Genomic DNA, 19,667 nt, shown 5'->3' with positions numbered 1-19,667 from the left:
GGGTGATTTTCCAACAAATAGAATTCAATAAAACTTATCTATGAATTATTTTTTCCATGAGCTATGTTTTGTTTCCAGTTTTATTCAGTCATAGTTCAATGAAAAGTTATATATTGTTGAACATGTCAATTATGGATAGAATGTTGTGTACATCTTCTAGTTAATCCCTCTGCACTGTTGTAACTCTTGTTATTTTTTTTTTTGGTCTGTCACTTGATACAGTAGGTCTATGTTACTGCTGTATACAGTAATGCTGTCAGCTCACTATTGAAATACCAGCACGCAAAATGCTGAGTGCTGAAAAGACCCCTCCCGCCCCGCCAAAAAATGATTGAAAACACAGGAGAAAAGCGCATCTTAAAAACTGCTCTTCTCCTTAAAACTTCTATATACCAACTCTGAAATCACAATACCTCAAATAAAAGGGAATATTACAAGAAATAGCATCTTGGACTTAATGTATATAAACCCTCATTTTCAGTCATTCATTCTCCTTGTTTTGAAACTCACTCTAGTGGGTCCTTACATTTCAAATGGCTACCAGTGCTGTCACTCATATAAAATGTGTTCCTCTTAGTTATCCCTGAATTTGCAGAGTGTACCTGATTTTGATTCACACTTTTGTTCTAGCTCTTATAAAATATTTGATTTTCTGCTAAATCACTGAGGATTACAGTCAGTCAATAATGCTAGACATTAGGGCTTTAAATTTCCTAATGTTTAAAAATTCATGGTGATGCAAGATCTGTTGTTCTATTAAGATTATAATTGAATTAGAGTAATATTTAAAAAAAAAAATTGTCAGTGATTTTGGGACTTAGCTCTCTCATTATTTTTGGATTTGACTGCTTCTTCAGCAAATAATATGTGACCATTTATGAATACACGAGCTACCCACTCCTCTCCTTACCTACACCAATATATTCACACACGTAATCTCACATACTTTAACCCCATTACTTTCTCTGACTCCCAAAAACAAACTGGAACCCCCTAAAAACTTTTCCACTAGACATGCCGTAGAAGTTTCCAACTCAACCTTCCTAAACGTCCTCAACTCCCTAGCTCCACCAAGAACAAAAAAAGAGTAAAAACCAACACCGTCCCATGGCTAACCAAAGATACCAAAAGACTTATGCTACAAATAGATAAATCCTGGAAAACATGCCATCAAAACAAGCAGACAGAAACTTTTCTTAAATATAAATAACTCCACAACCTCACTAAAAAACAAATAATCAGAGACAAAAAGTCCTACTATATGAAACTCCAGTCTAACCAATCAAAAAACCCCAAATATTTGTGGAATTCCATTAATTCTCTTCTCAACCCAGTTAAAAACATCCCCTGCCCTGACGCCAGCAAATCTGATCCTGAAATAGCCTCTCTATTCAACTCCTTCTTCACCAACTCCATAGCAGAACTGATCAAGACCTTCCCTATGAATAACCCTAACCCCTCAACCTATCCAGTCTTCCTCATCCCCTACACCACCCTCTGCCACCAATCCACCTCCAGTATTTGAACTTAAACCCATCTCAACCTCCTACATAAAAACATTACTCTCTAAATTAAAACCATGCTCCAATGCCCCTGACAATATTCCATCTTCCTTCCTAAAAATAGCCACAGATGGAATCGCTCTCCCCATTTGCATCTTGATCAATAGATCCATGCAGAAATCGTATGTGCCCAAATTATGGCATGCTGCCTTTATTCTACCTCTCCATAAAGGAGCCAAAAACAATAACATCTCTAACTACTGCCCCCATAGCTATCATCTCCCCAATCTCAAAACTTCTGGAAAAATGCATCCACCTTCAGCTTATGCCAATCTTAACCAATCACCAACTAATCACTCCAACCCAACATGGCTTCTGACCTGGCCATAGTACTATCACTGCCCTTTTCTCCTTCTTAGACACAATAAATCTCGCCCGTGACTCTGGAAAAATAGTATCAACAGTTCTACTAGATCTGTCCAAGGCATTCGATACCATCTCCCACACCCATCTCCTGAACCATCTTTCTAACCTTAATCTCTCCCAGGATACCTTATCCTGGTTCTCTAGCTACCTCTCTGGCAGGTCTCAAGCTGTAAAATGGGGGAAAGGCACTTCAACCTTCCTTCCTACCCCCACTGGGGTACCTCAGGGGTCCATACTAGGTCCAATGCTATTCAACATATTTATTAATTATTTCAACAAAGCCATACCCAACGCCAAAAGTGTATAATATGCAGAGGATTCAACTTTAGTCTGCTGTGCCTCTAAACTCTCAGAGCTTCAAACAGTGACCCAAACTGCTTTCTCCACCATTGAAAACTGGATGCTCCAAAACCACCTCTTGCTAAATGCCAACAAATTCAAAATACTATTATTCTCTCCCTCAAAAGCTTCCCCTTTTGAGAAAAATGCATTCAAAATTATTAGCCAAAACAACTCTACTATAGAGGTTGTTTTCTTCGCTAAACTACTTGGGGTTACTATTGATGAACACCTAAAATTCGACACTCACATCCAGCAAAACATTAAGAAAACCCATATAAAATTGGCATGCTATACAGAAACATCCACTTTCTCTCTCCTTCCACCAGACAAACTCTCGCCACTACCTATCTACTCCCCTCACTAATGTATGACATTCCTCTACTAACAAACGTAGTATCTGCCTCTCTCTCCTCCAAATTGGAAGTCTGTTATAATAAAATTTCTAAATTTGCAATCAAAGCCAAATTCTCCTCCCATCATTGTGCTGCCCTTCATTTGCTAAATTGGCTCTAACCATCTAGACTATCTCCAAATTACTACAACCCACAGACTAATTTTTCAACCTACTGAGTGACCAGCACTAACCAACATCTTTCAACCTTACACCCCTCAGAGAACTGTAAGATCTACTCACCAAAACCTAATTACTGTCCGCAAACCCAATCGTCCTGCTGGTCAGCTTCTTCTATCCTTTTCCTTAGATAAAAAATGGAATTCTCTTCCTTCCTCTCTAAGGACTTGTGAAAACTTTAAAACTCAGCTACATTCCTACCTTTCCTCTAACAGGAAATGCAACTGCACTCTCCCCACCTAGCCTAATAATCAATCCACTCCTTAAACTGCTGACTAACTCTGAGTACAAGCTAACCTAACATAAATGTACATATTGTAAATAACATAATTGTATGTACTGTAAATAACCATCCCATCTCTTTTCTCTTTTTTCCTTCTAAGTCTTTATTCTCCCTCTCAATTAAGTTACCGCTTCCATCCTAAATATTTAGGTACTATGTAACCAAATAATTTATTCCTGTTCTCTAGCATGAAATGAAGTTATAATTGTGTCTTCTTTACTATGATTGTATCTGTAACTAAACAATGTAATGCGGAGCTTTTCTCTACGGGCCTCCACTGAAAACGGGCTCCCTGAGCCCAGTGGACCTCCTCGGTCATCAAACTGGAAATAAATAAATAAATCATTGCTAACGTCAACATTTGAGCTACTACTAAATATTATAGCCAGATTCTTATCGAAATGTTGGCACACATAATGCTGAGTGTTAACATACTGAAAACAACGACTGAAAATGCAGAAGTGTCATCTCAAATGTCACTCTTCTCCTTTAAACTTCTTTCTTAACAGGGAGCATCCACCCCTAATGTGGAGGTAGGCCCCCCACACACCTGAACTGTACATTGATCTCTATTCATAACATCAGCCTCATATGAGCAAATGCACAGCGACATTCACTAAAGGACATTTGTAGAATTGCAGTTTGGTAATATGGGAATCAGCCAACATGCATTTGGCATTCCTGTATTCACCTAACTGCACTTCTACATTTTGATAGTAAACTATATATATATATATATATATATATGTATATATATATATATATATATATATATATATATATATATATATATACACATATGCACACACACTAATTCTGTGTGCAAGAAAGAATAAGTATATTTTAAGCTTGCATTGCACTTTTTGAACTGTATTTTGCTTAATTGCTGCTTCATTTTGCTGTTTCTACTGTTGTGGCTGTTTTTTTCTGCACTTTGAAATCCTAACACTTCTGTATTTTATAGCACAGGCTAGATTCAGGTTTGCTGACTCAAGGCTGTTTGGTAGTACATGAGCACTAAAACCAGCCATCTTACATTAAGAAGGTCCTCTTGCAACCTTGAGGCAGAAGTGTTCTCCCATACAGGGTTACAATGCCTTTCACACATTCACACCCCAAAACAAGCATGAAAGAACCAGAGGTGGAGGTGTATCCATCTTCATTAAATCTAAATACACCTCAGTACTGATGAAAGACTCTTGAACTACTCAAGGTCCAATTAACTATAGGGAAAGTACCTTCCACATCATTGCTAGCTACAGGTCCCCTACCATGAATCGGGTGAAGCACACTACCTACCTGCACTTGCTAGAGCCACTCAGTATACAGGCAAATACCTTGGTTGTGGGTGATTTCAACTATCCTTTCATTGACTGGGTGACTTACATGAACATAAACATGATCACTACAAGCTTCCTGGACTTTGTTAATTTAAATGCCCTAGGACAGTTAGTCTGCACCCCCACAAGGAGTTCAAATGTCCTGGACCTAGTGCTCACCAACATGGGGGGGGGGGTTCACTGCACCACCCCCTGTGTATTGCCCTTCCTGGTAAGGTCAAACCATGAATCTGTCTCGTTTTAAGTAAAGCTCAAACCTGACACCCCCACAGGAGTAAAACAAAACTGAAAAATGTCTCCAAAGCAAACTTCTGCATACTGAGCAATGTTGTAAAACATTTCAAATCACCTGCCAACATTTCCACTGATGAATCCTATAAAGAGGAATACACAAATGCCCTATATAGCCACTTAAAGAAATGCATTGACTCAGCTGTACCCAACAGGAACAAAACCAGGTCTTCACGAAAAAACAAGCCAACCTGGTGGACTGTAGGTATAAATAAACTATACAACAAAAGAAAGAAACTGATATCTAAGAACAGGAGGGAACTTACTCAACAGAGGAAGAATAATCTGTACAGCCTGAGCAGGCAAATTGGATATCTTATTAAGTCTTCTAAGACTAGCTATGAGTCTAAATTAGCATCCCTAGCTAAAGACAATCATAAAGCATTCTTTAGTTACATCTGAAACCTAAAAGGGAATGCCCAGCTGGCTGACAAACTTGTAGTGGACGGAACCACTTACTGTGAACCTGAGGAAATTGCCAACCTGCTAGCCAACAGATTTGGCAATAACTTCCCACCTCTGTCCCCAACAGACATACCCCAAAGCATTCCTGACACCAGTCCTCTACAGAGTATCTCCAAAGAATAGGTCATACAAGCACTCTCCAAAGCCAAAAACACAGCCTCTGTTGTACCAGGTAACATCCCAGGCTGATTACTAAACAATCTCAACCAAGGCCTAGTGCAACCACTCACCACTCTCTTTAGCCACAGCCTGAGAATTGGTTTTGTCCCAGCAGAGTGGGGAACAGCAACAGTAATCCCTTTATATAAAGGGGCCCATTTACTGACCCTGGAAACTAATGACCCATAAGCCTAACCAGCCTTATCTGCAAGGCCATGAAACAATCATCATCCAAGATGAGGGAGGTTATAGCACTGTACTGGACCCTTATTAGACCATTAATTTAGTACAATACTCTCTTCTATATGTACCTCACCAGACACCTATGGGAACTAGAGACACCACAGAGGTTTCTTACCAAGAGAATCCAGGGCCTCCAAAACATGACATACGTGGAATGACTGAAAGCCCTGTCTCTGTACTCTGTATCATACAGGCTGCTGAGAGGTGAACTGTGCCTAGCCTATAGAACAGTCTCAGACCCTGCCCTAATGGAAATGCTGCACACATCCACAAATCAAATGGGACAAGAATAATTCACACCAGGGATCTCAAGCTAGCCTGTGACATTAAAAGAACATGCCCAAGACACAGATATATCTCCCAGCGATTAATGCTCCTCTGGAATAAGCTCCTACTCCATATGAAGTACATGACATTATTCAAACAACTGAATGGGTGATCGTAAATTCACCCCTAGGATAGCACCTATGTCCCTCAATGACAAGGGCAGTTGGTGCTGATCACAGAATTGCTCTAACAATGACCATCTAACTATGGTCAATAAGGGTACTTGGGTTATTACATGGCTAGGCTTTTAAAAGCCCTAGGCCCATTAGCCTAGTAACCTCCTATGAACCTATGAGATCTCCATACCTTGGAGAAAGGATAATATTTTGAGAAATTGCTATCTTGGACTGTGTATGTATGCCTGGATATTTAATTCAGTCTCAGCATTACAGTACTGACTATAGTGGGACTGACATTTCAAGTAGTTATTATTACAGCCATTGGGGCATGCAGTGCAAATGAGATTGGAACTGCTTCCCAACAACACTTTTCCCTGGATTGGTAGTTCCCAAGGTTTTTAAGCATTTTTGTGGGGAGTACCATATGGATGTTTTTGACAGCACTCACTTCTCATATGCATCACAGTCATCTTGCAGTCACTGATTGCCAGTCCATGTGCACCCATTTCACTCAAGCTACATGAGATCCGGTCACATGCTCTGTCCCTGCACTGATTATCCTTGCATGCAGCAGTGGTCTGACATCTTAAGCCTGCAGAGCTTGTACGAACAATTTATACTACTCATTACTGCAGAAGCTACTTCCTGTTGTTTAGTGTTCGAGTCCCTCAGCTCCCATTTGAGTGTTGAGTGATTCTTAACCAGACGATGCTGCTGGGCTGAGTCTGAACGGATTCCATGTGGATCAATGCTCTATTCAGGTTAACACATTGAAATTTCATGAATAAATAAATGATAATGTTCACATCCGACTTATCTAAATGCACATTTGCTAAATTAAGCAATAATATGCTTTGTGTAATGCATTTTTGTTTTACGTTGGTTTGTATGATTATTGGTGCTTCATATATCATATAGCAGCTTTGCCTAGATAGGTAAGTATCTGCATGTTTGTCACATGACCATGCCACAGTATCAGTTGTGCTTCCCCACAACATGCATACATCTGTATAGGGTATCATTACAGTTTATTCTCTAAGTTATCAGTTTTGTTCCCCAAGATACCAATTTCTCATATAATTAAAATATTGGCCAGGAGCAGTATACATTGGCTGCTGTGTTCTCTGGATTTGGAAAGGCATACTGAATTTTGACAAACTATCACTTAATAAAAGGTAATTTGCTTTGGAGTAGCTCCTAACTTTTACTGGTTTTAATGGAATTATAGATCTAATTTTGATTTTGAAGTAGACAGTTTTATGGTCAGACCTTACCAGGGAGGACAAGACAATAATGGTGGTGGTGGTGGTGGTGTGTGTGTGGGGGGGGGGGCAGCATTCTCTCATATTTGTGAGCATGAGGTCTAGTATGTTGGAGCCTCTTGTGGGAATTTGGTCAAGGCTCTTTGAGAATCTCTGCATTTTCAGATTTGAGGCTGTGTAGGATTCATAGTCTATAAAGGTGCAATTACAGGCTCCCATGAGTAGGATGTCATGTCAGTGGTAAGTGTCTCCAGTAGGTCCAAGCATGCATTGTGAACTCCTTGGGACATAGAGGGTGACCTATAGCTGGTTAGGATATGGTGCAGGGTTTTGTCTATGGTGATCTGTATGTGGAGGAACCCCAGCACATCATCCTGTCTGACCACCCAGTAGGTATGCTTGTCATTGTTGTATATTGAGACACCTTTATCTTTATTCTTTGTCTGTGCAGCTACTGATCTAAAAGTGTGGAAGGCGCTGAAACCTTGCACTGCCTGGATACTCCCTGCCACTTTAAACCATGTCTTAGTAACTGTACAGATGTCTATATTCTCGAGTGTGAAGAGGGCTTGTAGTTTTTTTTTTTTTTTTAGGCTTCTGGCATTGAACAGTAACACCTTAAGGTTCAGTTGGGTTGATTTTGCTATGTCAGTAGGTTTGTCAATTTGGCAATGCCTAAAAAAGGCACAATGGAGTGGATAAAGATTTAACCCTTATTCAAAAGCAGGGAAGGGTGCAGACCGTCCTTGGTGAAGCAACGTAGTTTGTTAACCATGACCTCCCAAGGTGACAATTATTGGATCCGCTTAGAATGACACCAGAAAGACAACTAGTTGTTGAAACCAATCAATCATTTTTTGCTCATATTGTGGCATCATCCTAGGTGATGGTAATATGTTGCTCAGTGCTAGGCTGATACCAGCCTGAGACACACAGTCTGAAAGCACCATAATGTCTCTCTTCATATAGTCCAGGGAGGTACATCTCAGGTCATTTACCCTTACGTGGAATATGATGGAATCATACTGCTCCCTGTGGTGTTATGACTTGAGTGTGTGCATGATTTGGCAGTTCCTGGCTCCAGAAAAGCGACTAAATGTTCTCTTCTTCTTGTTCAGCCTGGTTAGAGGGCATCAGTATATCTTACAGTGAGGTCCTCTATGAAGAAAGTCCTGGGAACAGTGTTTACTTGGCTTAAGGGATTACCATTTTGGACTCCACTGAGAGTGACAGTATATGTGGCATTAGGTGGTGTTTTTTCTGAGTGTCTTTGGGCTTTCTAAAGCATAGCTTTGACAAAGTCCAGGTGATCTTTGTTGTTTAGATTGTTTTTAAGTGCCTCATCATATGTTAGCACTGTATATGCTGTGTGCAATGTGAGATGGGTGTTGTGTACATGGTTTGGACAACCTGATGTGTACTTACATGTGAGAGTTTAGCCTCCAATGTCATTGTGTAAGTATGTCTCTTGCATAGTGTGTCTGTTTCTTTAAGGATTAAGTGGTTATTGGTAAACATGAGACAATTGCTACATTGTCTCAAGATGCCCATATCCATCAAGGTGGCTACATATAAGTTAGGAAACTGTATATCAATAATGTCCAGTCCTTTGTTTGGTGAGCTACAAGGGGGTGGTGTATTGGGGTTAGAAGGCTATTAACTTGCTTTGTTGGTGCAGACTAAGAAGGTTGCTTTATGAGGGGCAGGTTATTCTAGACAAACTTGAAACAGACAGTAATAAATTCTGCTAATGTTAATGTTTACACAATGTTGAATTCTACTAAATCTGTAGGTGATGTACTTCGTCTCCCAACTAACTAATCTAAGTTTGTCGACACACAAGGTATTTGATTGTTGCTTTACAGGGTACAGTTTTTCTGGACCGTTCAACAGGGAAAATTTGCTTTCGATGTGTTTGCTACTGTGCAGACAACTGCTAAACCATTCAAATGTTCAAAATTTATAGCAGCACAGAAAAACCAGAAAACTAACCAATGAGCCCCCTGGCCAATAAAATGACTACATTATAAGTCCAAGTCCTTTTGTGTATTTTCCAACCCAATTAGACCAGGAAAATACCTTCTGACACCAGATGAATAAACCCAGTCCTCCTAATGTATAAATACGGTAGAAATCCCTTGCTGAAGTTGATTTCAAGACAGCCTGATGAATGACATGTATGTGTTATTTTGTGGCACATAGGTTATATGCATACATTGCTACATATTGCTGAGGGATTACATATATGCACTGCTATGACATACTGATGGATAGGGTTACATGTAGCTGATCAATGGCAAACATATTTAGTTAGGTACTGCTGATTGCATTATGTATATTTTGTTATATAGTGCTGATTGCGTTATGTATATTTTGTTATATAGTGCTGATTGCGTTATGTATATTTTGTTATATAGTGCTGATTGCGTTATGTATATTTTGTTATATAGTGCTGATTGCGTTATGTATATTTTGTTATATAGTGCTGATTGCATTATGTATATTTTGTTATATAGTGCTGATTGCGTTATGTATATTTTGTTATATAGTGCTGATTGCGTTATGTATATTTTGTTATATAGTGCTGATTGCGTTATGTATATTTTGTTATATAGTGCTGATTGCGTTATGTATATTTTGTTATATAGTGCTGATTGCGTTATGTATATTTTGTTATATAGTGCTGTTGAATGCCACACATTCATTGTTACATGCTGTCGATGGCTAATTTGCATGCAGCATTATTACTATTATTATTTCATGCAGATGGACATTATTACACTTGCAGATCAATTAGAGATATATATATATATATTACTACATGTTGCCTAGAGATAACATACATGCATTGGTACTGATGCAGTGGGTTACATATAGCCATTGCTTCATGTTGATGATCAATAACATATGTGCATTGTAACATTCTAATGATAGATGACATGCATTGCTATTTGACACTAATAGATGACATGTGTATGCTTTATTACATGTCATTGATGGACTGCATACATTTTGTTACACTGTGTTGCTGAATTATTATTACATGGTGCTGATGGAGGGTCTATATCACACTGTCAAACTTTTAAAAGTTCGAACGTCATATGGTCGACACCATATGATCGAACTTTTTAAAGTTCAAATGTTTCAATGGAGATCTCTGTACAGTGCAGAATGGGAAGATTTCCCTTTCTGCTCTGTAGTGCAATCTCGAAGATGGCATGTTTAAAGAGCAGGAGGTGTGATTTGTGCATAGGGGGTTGCCCCGCTGCTTAAATTCAGGCAGGTTTCTTCTTTGGTTTATTTATTTTTTGATTACTTTTTCGAACTTTTAAAAGTTTAATCATATGGTGTTGACCATATGACGTTCGAACTTTTAAAAGTTCGATTATGTAATATAGACGCCTGATGGATAACATACAAACACTGATAAAGGTTGCTAATAGATGGCATATGCACTCTATTATGGTGCTGATGGATAGCATGTCATGCACATTTTTATGTAACTGATGGATGTCATACATGCATTGCTCTATGTTACTGATGGATTGCATCATTACATATTGATGGAGTAACTGCTTGCGTATTAAATAGCAATTTCTGATGATAAACCTGAGTATTCATTGCTGATGGCTGATGCACATATATTGCTGTATGATACTGTGAAATGCATCATCAGTTGTTTCATGTTATTGATTTATTGCATGCAGGCACTGCTACATGTTGATGGGTCACATACACATGTATTATTGTGTGATACTAAATGATAACACCATGCATTGTTACATGATGATGTGGACTGTATGTATTCACTGTTACATATTAGTGAAGAATGCCATATATGCAGTTATATGATGCTAATGGATCACATTTAAGAATTACTGGATTGCAGCAATAGATGGCATACATACATACATTGGTACACATTACTGGTGCTGCTCTATGCTACATAATTCCATGCTGCTTTTGAGATTACTTATCTCACAAGTAACCGTTAACATTGTACCATAACCTTGCTGTGCATTATATGCCACTAGTTGCCCTCAGTCAAAGTCATTTATTTATTTATTCATTCATTCATTCATTCATTCTCTCATTTATGGTGGGTAGACTGGTCCTTGCGACACAAAGGATACTAGAAAAAGAGAGATGAAATATAGCACATGTGGAGAAAAGAATTAAGTTTAAAATGCATAAAATGTTAATGTATAGCTCAGCAGAGCAGCAATGCATATGACTCAGTGTTGGAATTAATACCTGATTACTGTGGAACAGAAAATAGACACTATGTATAATGCCTTAGTGCTGCAGAAATTCACAAGGATGAAGGTTTTTTTTTTGATTGACTTCACACAGAAACATACAGACTATGTGAGCTGTAGTCAACCAGCTTGGATTCAAAATGATGAAATACTGTCAGGGATCTGATATTCAGTGAAAGCACATTGTATACTTTAGTCAGTGCACAAGAAGAATGTCCTTGTAATACAGGACAAGCAGGTTGATGGATTTATTTATTATTTATTTACTTATTCCATTTGCTAATTAGTAATGTCTACATCACATTTCCTATTTTTATTGGAACCCTAAGGTGAAAAAGTCTAGATATACAGATAATAACTTCAAATGAAAGTTTTTTTAAATGTAGTCCTTAATCAAATGGAAGACATGTAGACTAGACAGAGAATATATATTTCTGCAAGTTAAATATTAAACAGATGGATATCATATATGCAACAATCTTGGTCCTGCAGTTGCAATTTAAACAGGTGATAAGATAGCACCAATGGACTAACCAATTTCCAAGTTTTATAATTATGCAGACACATACCCAGGTTGGTGATAAATGAAGCAACTTCTTTTGAAATTGAAGCAAAAAACAAATCAGGTAAAATTATGTCACAGAGAAAACAGCCATAGTGTTTTTTTTAATCTCATCGCATAGTGCTTATAGAAGCAAACAGCCTTGATTTGGTTTTGCTAATATTAAGGTGCAAGGCCCTAGCATGAATTTTAGATGGTATATAGCAACTTGTAACTTGTAGCTTGTAACTTGTAACTTGTAGCTTGTAACTTGTAACTTGTAACTTGTAACTTGTAGCTTGTAACTTGTAGCTTGTAACTTGTAACTTGTAGCTTGTAACTTGTAACTTGTAACTTGTAGCTTGTAACTTGTAACTTGTAGTTTGTAACTTGTAGCTTGTAGCTTGTAACTTGTAGCTTGTAACTTGTAGCTTGTAACTTGTAACTTGTAGCTTGTAACTTGTAATTTGAAGTAAAAGGCTTGAATTAAATAGAATTCAGTGAGCAGTTATTGATTTGCCACAGCATTCACAAAGGCTCACAAAGGACTGGCCACATTGCAGAGCCCTGAAGAACTCCATATTCACAAAAATATGAAAAAGAGCAACAACAGCAATCAATTTTACAACCTGCATGCAACTGACCAGATAGTCAGCGAACTGACTGATGGCACTGAATGTGAAACCAAGACTAACCGCTATGTAATAAACCTGGAATGACAGTGTCAGAAGCTTTGAAACGATAATAGGGTATCATTCCAACATATTTGGCATTATTCAGCTGACTGCTAATGTAGTCTACAATGTCATATATAGAAGTCTGGTCAGGCCTGAGCTTATACGATATGAGACATGTAAAATATATATGGGTGCATTTCAATTTAGGCTACAATTATTAATTTTTTTTTAAAGAAGGCAGCCAAAGGAAGGACGATATCTCAATCTTGGATATTAATGAGATGGAGACTATATTGTTTAGTAGGGGAAGTGGCAATAGTTTTGCCTTAGGAAAGGTTATACAGTGGGGCTCAATAAGGGATGAATAGATCATAAGTCTGTAGTTCCCATTTCACAGTACTGTAAGGCTATAACAACTGACCGAGAATCTTATGATCACTAATAGCCCACATTCCAAGTGTGGAAGGACTTCTTCTTTTGCTGTGGCATATTTTGCTTTTGGATAAGTAGATGTGGTGATTTGTGGCAGGTAGCAGACACCTAAGTTCAGATTCTACAGCACTGAGATGTAGTGAAAAGTTAAGCTGTTGGAGATGCCAAATGTCCATGAATTTAAGCTGTTGTCCTGAGTAAAGTGCACCTCTACTGGCTAAGTACCAAGAACCAGCATAGTTTGTTTTTTTTTCTTTTTTCATTTTGATTGACCAGCCTACGATCTGAGGCATGACTGAATTATTCTGATGTAAGTTAATAGAATGGAATTAATGTTAATGGTTGATAAAGCAGAAGGCCATATAAGCATGTAATTTGCATAGAATATGACAAGTATACCAGGCAGCATAATAGAAGAGGCACCGATGTTTGTCTTTTCGGCTTTTCCTGGTTAGGGGTCGCCACAGCGGAATTCCACTCTGCTAATGACTGGCAATAGATTTTTTTATGGTGCCGAGTTGCCAGCCCGACGCCCAACCTTCAGCAAAGGCACGCCCATTCATGCATGTCTTTTGGAGGCCACTCGACTGCGGGGAGGACATGCAGACTCCACACAGAAGGCACTCCCGCCGTGAATTGAACAGGAGAACCTCTTGCTGTGAGGCAACAATGCTACCGCTGTACCACCGTGGCTACTAATAGAAGAGGCACCAATAAAAACTGGAAAAAAGGTGAATTCAGGAAAGAGCCTGAAACATGCCTAGGATTAGCTGCTCTAAGATGAAGCATTTCCACTTCTGATCTTATAGGATCACTCCCATAAGTAGCTGACCATTGACTTAGCAGTGGTGTACAGAAGTCTATACTAACTGAGCTTCTGTAAGATCGTGGGGGTGCTTTACACAATCACATGATTAATTCAATGAATACAGTCCCTGTAACTTTATCTTTGTCCATGTTTTGGACGATATAATTTATGAGACAGACATTAGACATTAAGATGCTATGTTATTTCATGAAACCATATTCCTGATAACTAAGGGGACCAAAAGAGTTAAGGTGACTTGTAACGTAGATGTGATGACATTTTTAAATAATTTAGATAATGGAAAAAGGATACAAGATGGTCAGAGCAAAGAATAAGTGGTTCCCCGGTTAACAATCTGCAAAATAATTAAAGCAATAAAATAACGGTATGAACTAACAGAGGCAATCCATCAAGACTTCATACTTCAGACCTTAGTGACAGTAACAGGACTGACCAAAGCAGAAAAGAATAGCCAATGGCTGGGAAGCTTTAGTGATGAAGATGGATCTGATGTTCAAAGGTCAACAAACGTGGGTGTTTTCACATTTGCTTGCTCCCAGACTTCCATGTTAGGGGAAGCTCTTGAGCAAATTGCCATCTCACATCACTGGAATAGAATGTACGAGATGGCCTTGAATAAACCAAACTGAAAGGAATTTTTCATAATGCGATGGAAGCACACGTGAGCGGTTTGCTAAAATCTATAAAAAGTTATAGCCGTTACTACCACAGAGATAAAACTAAGGTACTCAAGTCAACTCATCTACATCTGGGGGCTCTTTCTCCTATTTTATTTCATGGCACCATTTCTGCACATTTACATTTCAGACAAAGCGAAGGAGTTTAACTTTATGAATCTTTCCCAGACATCTCATTCAGTTTTACTTTTGTCAGTCATTAAGATGGTTGGTACATTTATTTTGTTTAGGCTATTCTCATCATTGCAATTGTGTTATTGACTAATTATGGCCATTGATTAATTCCAGGGCAACTGAAAATACCCCCACTACCTATTGCAATTTTTCTGTTTTATGACAAAGATATAGAATGTGACATTTATATTATTACTAAAGCTGAAAAAACGTGAACAAAAGAAGTTAACAAAAATTGTTGCTGCTGGACTATTTCTAGAATTAGTTGTTACAAAAACATCATATTCAGAAAACTTTAACCTCCATTTATAATCCCTTAAGCAAGTCCTATTTCTACATGTTATTATAATAGTGGGTATACAGTAATGCATGCAGTTCAGTAAATTTACATTTTAATCTCACATTTAATGAATCCATATTTAATTTATTGGTAGATTCGGCTCCAGTGACTGTAGTTCTATAAAACTTGTCTTTTCAAGCCCACAATCCAATTAGTCATGTCTTTAAATATGAAACAGCCAAAGCAGAGTTAAGAAGTCTTTAAATGTCACATCTCGTATGACTGGCCTATCTCATTTGTACTGTTGGGTTCACTAATTAATTTGTATTATACTTTGTGCAGATATAGCTTAAAGTAACCTATGGTCATAGCAGTGCAGTCTCTTATAACTCAGGCTGTTGGATTGCAATACACTTTTCCAAAATTCTTCATATCTGTTTAGGAAAAATTTACACATACACAGAAAAAGGTTTTCAGACTTTGTTGTCTTGAGAAGCATACATCACTAAATATGATAAGAGATTATGAAAAATCTGATTCACTCTTGTAGAAATAAATGAATGCTAGCATACATATCATCACTTGACCTCATGCTCTGAAACTTTTGCATTAGTTGCTGAAAAAAGGTCGGTACGCAACTCCTCTGTATGTATCAAAATGAGCAGCTTGAAAGTTTGCTGCATTTTCAAATTTAAATTCATATTAATTTGCATGCCTAAATCTAGGCATGTTAAAGTAAAATCAATATAATTCAACATAGCAAACAAAATAGTATGGGGTTAAGCTGCCAGTGAGGGATAAAGATAAAAAAAAAACACAAAATAAGAAAACATAAACTCAAAAAAGAGAATTGAAACAAGTGCATTTTTGAGAACTCTTAAACCCACATCATGTTGAAGACTACTTAAACCACTGCAGTATTAAGTTCCACAGGTGAAGTGTCGCCCATAAAAATGATTTGATGTTTCAAGGCAAACCTTAAAAACCACTAACTGCCCTTCAGTAACAGGAACTGAGGATCACATTTAGTCAATGTGCAATCATAATTTCATGGTAATCAGAAACATCTTCTTAAAATACATCTGAAACATGTACAGTTTATTGACTATATCTGAAATAAATAGCATAGCTGCATCTCATCAATGCATGATGATTTTCTTATTGAAACTATGGCTAAACACTAGTAGGGCCATTCATACATTCACCAAAATAAATGTTACATATTGTTGAGTATTATTTGTACTAGTCTTAGAAGGATATGGCATATTGAGGGACTGGTGACATTGTATTATATTTTCATAGCAAATAGTAGGAATGCAGAACAAATAAAATCAGCTGAGGTTAACCACTTTATACACGTTTGAATATCAGTTGATATCATTCAAAGTAGCAAACTTAAATCTTGAAATTTTGCTGAAAAAACATGTATTTTCTTAAAATGAGTAAGCTTTGTTGGGGATGATCAGAACTAGCTTTTCCCTTTGGAATTTGTGGCAGTAGAAAGCTAAGCAATAGACTGCAAAAATGGGTTCTGAGGTACACTGATGTCCCACTCACTAGGTTGAATAAGGAGAAAGTAACAGTCAGCTACCTGTCAGGTGCCAGGATCCAACACATAACGCATGCACTCAGGTCGCTCAACAACAGGTACAAATATGACTTTGTCATTGTACATGTGGGTGTGAATGACCTGAGATGTACCTCCCTGGACTACATGAAAAGAGACATGGAGGAGCTCTCGGATTATGTAGCCCAAGCGGGTATGACCCTAGCCCTGAGCAGCATCCTACCATTACCCAGAATTATACCACAGTACAAGCAGAAATTATTGATTTCAACAAGTTTCTGGTGTCATTCAAAGGGGATCTAGTATCTGTCTGCCTGGGATGACATGACTGACAGACCTCGATGCTTTGCCAGAGATGGCCTGCATCTGTCACCCCTGGGCTTCTAGATACTGGCCAAGGCTTTTGCCACCCCTATAGTGCCTTTTTAGGTGGTGTTCCAAAGACCAAATTACCACCATAACGACTACAAACAAATGCATTCTGAGGGTCATGTTGCTCAACGCTAGAAGTTTAAATCTCAAAATGCACTCACTCGAGGCACTCCTTAAAATGGAGAACATTGACGTTTATGCTGCAACAGTGACCTGGTTCAAGGCAGCAGAAAGAACCCCTGCACTACCAGACTATAAGTCATTCCACACCTTTCGGCCCAGAACTTAGACCGAAGCTGCAAAGGTGGTGGTGTTTCCATATTCATAAAGGATGTGCTCAACTCCAGACTGGTAGCCCAACATAATGCATCAGAGATACTTCATGTGCAGCTAACATTGGGTAAGACAGCAATTCAGGTCGTAGCCTGCTATAGGTCCCCAACCATGTGCAAAACTTGCATTCCATGTTCCTAAGCGCCTTAGAGAATATTAGGGTCCAACGTAACACTCTCTTGCTAGGCGATAAAACTATCCCTCCATTAACTGAGTAAACTACTCATGTACGAATACACTTGCCCAACGTTTCCTGGAGTTCATTAATTCCAGTTGCCTGGACCAGCTCATTCCTACCCCCACTAGAAGTAGCAACATCCTTGACCTGGTCATTACTAACATGGCTGACTTTTGCTTTACACCAGTAGTCAGCTCCTCCCTGGTTAGATCTGACCACAAACTAATCGTCTTGGAAATCCAAATCCCTCCAACCCCCACCCAGTAAAGATAATCACCATGAAAATCTTTTCCAAAGCTAACTTTGGGATCCTTAAAAAAGGGGTGGCTAACTTCACGGCACCCATGCAAATGGAGAATAGTTGCATGACTGCAGAATCAAACACCAATGCACTGTACGAACATGTACACAAATGCATGGATCTCACCATACTCAATAGAACCAAGACACTCTCCTCTAAAAAGGGAAGACAATCTGGTGATCCCCTGCCATAAACAAACTCTACAACAGAATGCGGAAACTGATGTGGAATAAGGTTAAGTCCCAAGACAGGAAAAACTCCCTTATCTGCCTTAACAAAAAGTTGAGATTCCTCATCAAATTGTCTAAAGCTAGCTATGAAAACAGAATTGCAGCAGATAGTAAAAAGACAACCACAAGGCCTTCTATAGTTATGTAAAGAATATCCATGGCAATACCCAGATTTGCTCTGAGCTACTGCACAATGGTACCTCCTATACCGAGCCAACAGATATTGCCAGTATACTGGCCGACAGATTCAGTGCCAACTTTACTCCCCCAAAGGACCAATCCCAATACCAGTAGATTGCAACGCACCCAGTATTACTGCTGCACAGGTTAAAACAGCACTGTCCAAGGCCAAGAATACAGCTTCTATGGGACCTGACAATATCCTTGGTTGTGTTCCACATAAATAAACTACAGAGTGAACTGGCACTTCACCTGTATACCCTGTTCAATCACAGCCTCACCTCAGGCTTTGTCCCTGCCAAATGGCACACTGCTACAGTCATCCCACTCCACAAAGGAAGAGCAAATACAGACCCTGGGAACTATCGCCCCATTAGCTTGACGAGTTTGATATGCAAAGCTATGGAAAGCATCATCATGGACCAAATAAACAAGGATATAGGGAATCTCCAAACTCTGAATCCCACACAGTTTGATTTTGTGAAGGGCAGATCATGCCTGCTCAACTTGGTTGACTTCTTTGAGTCAATCACCAGAGCTGTGGATGAAAGCAAGGTTGTTCACACAGCCTACCTTGATCTGGCCAAGGCTTTTGATACCATTCCTCACTGGAACCATAGAAAAACTCTCTAAGTTTGGCATCAACCCCCATATCACTAGGTGGGTTGCAAACTGGCTCACAGATAGAGTCAGCTACTTTCACACTGTGGGTTCTAAGTCAGACTGCCGATTAGTCACGAGAAGTCCCACAGGGTTCGGTCCTGGATACTCTCCTGTTTAGAATCTACTTCTCTGAAGTCCAAGCCAACACGAAGGGACTCTGGCTGACAAAGTTCGCAGACCATTGCAAGTTGGGAGCTATTATTAACTCCCCAAGTGATGTTGACATCCTACAGAATGGCCTCACTGTGACCAACGACTGGTGTCAGAACCATGGCCTTAAGCTCAATGCCAAAAAAATGTGTCATCATCCCCTTTTGGAAAAACCTGGTTCCCATGAATTACCACACTGATGGTAGTCCACTGAACACAGAAGGTATTATAAGATATCTGGGAACACAGGTTGACAGCAACCTCTCTATTGATCACCACATTGCCACTGTGGTCATAAAGTAATTCTATGTGGCACATCTCATTACTAAGGGTTTTGCATCCAGGAAGAAAGAGGTCATTGTCTCCCTCTACTCTTCCCTCATTAGGCCAACCACCGACTACAATGCCCCATTTGGCATGTACCTCACTAGACACTTGCAACAACTGGAGAGGCCGCAAAAGTACCTCACAAAGAGGATCCTAAGCCTTAAGCA

The 19,667-nt window shown here is 38.9% G+C and overlaps 1 protein-coding gene across 3 annotated transcripts in view; it reads right to left on the bottom strand.

Annotated features, from left to right (window-relative positions):
• The window catches only part of LOC122790299 (cadherin-24-like), a 2,600,514-nt gene that overhangs the window by 403,190 nt on the left and 2,177,657 nt on the right, over nucleotides 1-19,667 (bottom strand). The gene's annotated exons all lie outside the window — the stretch shown is intronic.

This window comes from Protopterus annectens, chromosome 16.part0, assembly GCF_019279795.1.
Source record: "Protopterus annectens isolate FY-2018-M chromosome 16.part0, PAN1.0, whole genome shotgun sequence".
NCBI classification, from domain to species: domain Eukaryota; kingdom Metazoa; phylum Chordata; order Ceratodontiformes; family Protopteridae; genus Protopterus; species Protopterus annectens.
The sequence above is the reverse complement of the archived record's forward strand: the minus strand, read 5'-3'. Positions and strand labels throughout refer to the sequence as shown.